We start from the raw sequence: 6,000 nt of genomic DNA, 5'->3' as shown, positions 1-6,000 counted from the left end.
AAGTAATATGGCAAATAGCAGAATTTCCAGTAAGTTATTGGAATGTGCTGGGGATAAGTTTTTGTTTCGGAAACCAAGAGAAAACCATTTTGGACTTAATTCTGATCACCAGGGAGAAACTGGTAGCGAAGCTGAGGGTGGAAGGCAATTTGGGTGAAAGTGATCATGAAATGATCAATTTTCATGATTCTAAGGATAGGAAGGAGTGAGAACAGCAGAATAAGGACAATGGACTTCAAAAGAGCAGACTTTAACAAACTCAGAGAACTGGTAAGTAAGATCCCGTGGGAAGAAAATCTAAGGGGAAAAGCAGTTCAGGGGAGCTGGCAGTTTCTGAAGAAGACAATCCTAAAAGCAGAACTGTAAACTATCCAGATGTGAAGGGAAGATAGGAAGAATAGTAAGAGGCCAATATAGCTCCATGAGGAGCTGTTTAATGACCTGAAAGTCAAAAAGGGAAAACATGAGTGAATTGCTAAGGAGAAGTCCAACAGAATCGCACAAGCATGTAGAGATAAAAGCAGAGAGGCTGAGGCACAAAATGACATGCACCTAGCAAGGGACATATGAAACATAAGAAGAGGTTCTTTTACTACGTTAGGAGCAAGAGAAAAATGAAGGTGACTGTAGGTCCTGTACTTAGCAGGGAAGGAGAGCTAATAACTGATGACATCAAGAAGGCTGAAGGGTTTAATGCCAATTTTGCTTCGGCCTTCACGAAAAAGATTAGTGGTGACCAGATACTCAACACAATTAATATTAACAACATGGGGGAAGGAACATGTTAAAGAATATTTCGATAAGTTGGATTCAAGTTGGCAGGGCCTGATGAAATTCATCCTAGGGTACATAAGGAAGTAGCTGAAGCAATTTTGGAACCATTAGCAATGATCTTTGAGAACTCATGAAGGACAGATGAGGTTTCAGAGGGCTGGAGAAAGGCAAATATAGTACTTGTTTTTAAAAGGGGGAACAAAGAGGACCTGGGGAGTTTTAGACCAATCAGCCTAACTTTGATACCTGGAAAGATACTGGAACAAATTATTAAACCATCAGTTTGTAAGCACCTAATGGCCAATAGAACTGTAGGGAATAGCCTGCATGGATATGCCAAGAACAAATCATGCCAAACCAACCTATTTTCCTTCTTTACTGGCCTAGCAGATGGAGAGAAGGAATAGACATGATTTATCTTGATTTTAGTAAGGCTTTTTGACACAGTCCCACATGCCGTTCGAACAAGAGAAATGTGGTCTAGACTAGATTACTATAAGGTGGGTGCGCAACTGGTTGAAAGACCATACTCAAAGAGTAGTTAAACTGGGTAGGCATAGCTAGTGGGGTTCCACAGTGGTCAGTTCTGGGTTTTGTACTATTCAATATTTTCATTAATGACTTGGAAAATGGAATGGAGAGTAGGTTTATGAAATTTGCAGATGACACCAAGCTGGGAAGGATTGCAAACGCTTTGGAAGAAAAAGCTCTGGGTGTTATGGTGGATTGCAAATTGAATGAGAGTTAAAAATGTGACACAGTTGCAAAAAAGGCTAATATCATTCCAGGGTGTAATAACAGGAGTGTCGTATGTAAGACATAAGAGGTAATTGTTGTGCTTTACTCAGCACTGGTGAGGCCTGAGCTGCTGTACTGGTCCAGTTCTGGGGGCCACACTTGAGGAAACATGTAGACAAATTGGAGAGTGTCCAGAGGGAAACAACAAAAAAGATAAAAGATTTAGAAAAACTGACCTATGAGGAAAGGTTAAAAAATGGGCATGTTTATTCTTGAGAAAAGAAGACTGGTAACAGTCTTCAAATATGTTAAGGCTGTTATAAAGAGGACAGTGATCAATTTTTCTTCATGTCCACTGAAAGTAGGACAAGAAGGAATGGTTTAATCTGCTGCAAGGAGATTTTGGCTCGCTATTAGAAATAATTTTCTAACTGTCAGGGTAGTAACGCACTGGAATAAGCTTCCAAGGGAGATTGTGGAATCCTTATCATTGGTGGTTTTTTAGGTACAGGTTGGACAGTTTATAAGGGATGGTCTTAGTTTACTAGGTCCTGCCTGAGCACAGGGGGCTGACTTGGTGACTTCTCTAGGTCCTTTCCAGCCCTACAGTTCTATGATTCTATGATGTTCTAAGGGGGTTGGTTAAGTTATTCTTACCATATTGTTAGCAACTGGAGTTGTCATTCTTTTTAGCAAGCATCATCTGCAATAGATCACCTCCATCTTTCTTCAAGTTTTCAATGATCAAGGAGCAAATCAAGGAGAAAGTCTCTTTCTGAGACTTGACTCTATTCAGAGCACTTTTTCAGAGTGGTGTGGAGCTACTGTATTTGTTGTTAGTTTAATGCTGCTAGGATAAGGGCAACACCAGTCTAGAGACTCCATTCACTGCACTGGTCCCCACAGAATACCAGGGCAGATTTATGTTTCAGTATTAGTCTTCAAGGTTCTCCAAGGTGGCACAAGAGATCTTAAAAAGGAAAGGAGTACTTGGTGGCACCTTAGAGACTAACAAATTTATTTGAGCATAAGCTTTCGTGAGCTTTCTTTTTGCGGATACAGACTAACATAGCTGCTACTCCGAAACAAGAGATCTTAGATACTTCACCACAACCTCTCCTGATGACACTGTCCCTCAGGGACTATGAAGTTGTCATCCTCTAGGGTGAAGCTTGTGAAGGGAGATGGGGTGACAGGGCTTTCTTGGCACATGGCCCAGGTTTGGGGATTCCTTAACAGAGGAATAAGACCCCAGAGCTCAATGCCTTTGATTTATCCTTCCCACAGCTGCAGTTCAAATCAGCAAAGAAAAGAGAGCAGGAGGAAGAGGAGGGGGGGAAGGAGGTGATGGTAAGAAAACAGGGAGAATGAAGAGCATGGGCAGTGATTGACTTTAATGGCACCTGTGGGTGCTCAAGACCTTGCAGGATTGAGTCCTCTGAGAGCAGGGTGCTTGTCAGACTCAACCCCTTCAGTTCTCTTAGATGTATAGGGCCTGACTGAGCACTGCGTCGTTCCGTGGAAGGCCACGGAGTTATGGTAGCATTGGCAGAGCTGGGGCGGGGGGAAGCACAAAAGGTGCCTTTTTTTGGATCGCTCCCCCTGTTCCCTCCACCTGGCTACGTGGCTGGAATCAGGCCAATGTTCTCTATCATATGTATAAAGTATTTATTAGGAATCTGGAATATAAATCATTCACACATAAATATTCTCTCTGAAAATAAAGTAAAACAGGAAGATTTTGTGATCTGAATTTATTCGGCACAAAATGTGATTTATTCTCCAGAAAGCGGTGCATATCATGTGCTGCATTTTATCTTCCAGCAGCCCAACGTCCTGGGACTTTTGCATACAATTGGTCCATGTGCAAGACGGGTGGCACGCAAGAATCTAGCCAAGCTGCTTTGCACTGGTTGTAAATAATACTATATAATCAACCTACAACCCCCAGACTGCCGTTGTTCTCAGCAGGGCTCTGCTGCTCTTCAGATACCAGGGGGTGCTGGCAGGCTGCTCTGCCTGACCTGTAGTGGGGTATTCAGGTGGGTACAGGATATTATCCTGTATATAAATACCATCAGAATGATTTATTTGGGATGACTGGTTGTATAAAGTTGGGATTTCTGTCATTTAAATGGAGATTTAAAAAAAAATAAAACGGTTCAGCATTACCATCCCTTTCTGTGAGGTCCATTGATTTACTAAAATCTGTCAATAGGTGCTGAATCTCCTCTCAGCAATCCTTCAGCAATGTAACCCAGATAGTGGCATCAAAGAGCACCGAGGCCACCATCCGAGTATCCTTCCTTTAATCAAAGCCTGGACTTCTTCTGAGTGAAAAATCATTTCAATGTAAACATGAACTAAAACATGTATACATTCCCTCCACTTCTACGGCAGTAGAAGGTTAGTAAATTATTATTTGAGGATTCTGTGTGTGCACATTTTAAACCTAACCATGGCAGGTGAAAATCTGGATTTATATTAAACATGGAGGGTGAAAGCATAATACTTATAACCAGTCTGTGTTTGATGAGATTGGTCTGTCTCGGCGCCTAAATCTCAGCAAATGATCTAGAAATTAAACAATTTCAAAACTGAGGGTTGTAGGGTGGTGATATATTGTTCCTTCTCCTTTGCTCTAGTTCCATCAGAACTGGGAAAAATTACCCAAATGCTAAGCAAAATATCTGGAAGCTATGCAGGCAGATTTTGAAAAGAAATCTGCCATTGACTTGACATGTGAGTAAAAATGTTTTTGTGTCACCAATTTAAACAAAGACATTTCTGTCCAAAGGAGCTTCCAACAATGTCCATGATTCTATCTATCTATCTATCTATCCCCATCCACCCCCCCCCCCATCTCATCTATCAGAATAGCACAGAACACTCCTCCAATTCCATTAAAGATTGAGTGGAGGTGTGGGACAGCTTTAGATGCCAGAGGTAATAGTGTTGCCTTACAGGTAGCCATACAGATACCTGAAGCATTAATCTGCCTGGAATTGTGGAGAATAAACTGCTTCATAAGAGATGTTTTGTCCTTCCTGTAAATATTTTTAAACCACTTGTTTGAGAAACACCCTGATTTTTGTGAACGATACATGAACAAAAATTATCAGCACCACAGCCTGCTAAGAAGCATGTTTTATGGTGATGCCATGAGGAGAATATCACAGCAGATTTTGTATTGTAAAGGGAAAGAAAGCACATAGGTGGTGGAACTAGGAGTGTTGGGGTGGGGCTGCAGCACCCCCTGGCTTGAAGTGGTTTCCATTATATCCAGGGTTTACAGTTTGGTTCAATAGCTCTCAGCACCCCCACTATACAAATGGTTCCAGCACCACTGAGAAAGCATTAACGTGCAACTGAACTGAGATGAATGAAGCTCTCTTAAAAAATTCCAAAAGTGGGAGCAGTCGCACCCCCAAGCATTCCCTAGGTGTTTGAACCCAGGCCCCTCTTCTTGGAAACATATTGGCTAAAGGGAAAATGCTTTTAAATCCCCAAACACAAACCAGCTATCTGGGGGTGTCAATGAACAAGCAAAACACAGGGGGAAAAATCATGAACATTTTCAAAAATTTTAGAAAAAAAAATTCCTGTCAAAGTTTTCTAAAAGAACGGATTTAAAAAAAAAATCACAATTTTTTACTGAAAAATTTCAAAACTAAATGTTTTTGTTTTGTGTTTTTCCATTTTGCTGCTGAAACAGGCAGAGAGGGGAAAAAATTAAAAAAAAACCCTCAAATTTCACAAAATAAAATTCTTTTGCAAAATTTTCAGTTTAAAAAAAAAAGGCCATTGAAAAATTTTGACTAGCTCTAAGTGGATCCAAACCGAACCCCAGGTGGTGATGCTCCCTGGACACACCTGGCATTAATGGGTGAACCCTCCCTGCACTAACTGTGAAACAGAAAGATCCGAGTGACATTTGTGTAGAAAGTTCTGAGTGTCAGACATCTGTACTGAATGTATTGCTCTGACAGGAAAAGCAGACATTCCAAAACAACCCAGCAGAGAGGATTGGAAACCTTTGCCAACAGTCCTCGCTAATGACCGGGGGCCCCACTGCAAGTTAACAAATTTGGAGTGAAAATCCTCCCTGGGACAGGGTTAACACAAGGGCTATGCACCACTTAAGATGTCAAAATAGGGCTGGAACTGAAGTGTTGCGTAGGCCTTGTTCTCCTCCTCTGAAATAACAAGTAACTGCCAAACCAACATGACAACAACAGCAAATCAAAGACCCTGCAGCACCACGTGTGCCTGGTTGATTTATCTTGATGTGCAGTTTAGTTTTTAAATATGGAGGCTAATACTGGATATTCTGTACTGTAGGGAACCCTGAATGGTAGCAGTCAGGAATATAATTATCATTAATTGTTAATGCCCTCGCTCTCTGCTTTCAATCTTTGCTGAGGAGCGGGTTGGGGCCCTGGGGATGGTGCTGGAAATTAGTGAAGTGAGACTCCCAAAAGGGTTACC

Source organism: Eretmochelys imbricata, chromosome 19 (assembly GCF_965152235.1).
Source record: "Eretmochelys imbricata isolate rEreImb1 chromosome 19, rEreImb1.hap1, whole genome shotgun sequence".
Classification (NCBI taxonomy): Eukaryota; Metazoa; Chordata; order Testudines; family Cheloniidae; genus Eretmochelys; species Eretmochelys imbricata.
Note: the sequence above shows the minus strand (reverse complement) of the source record.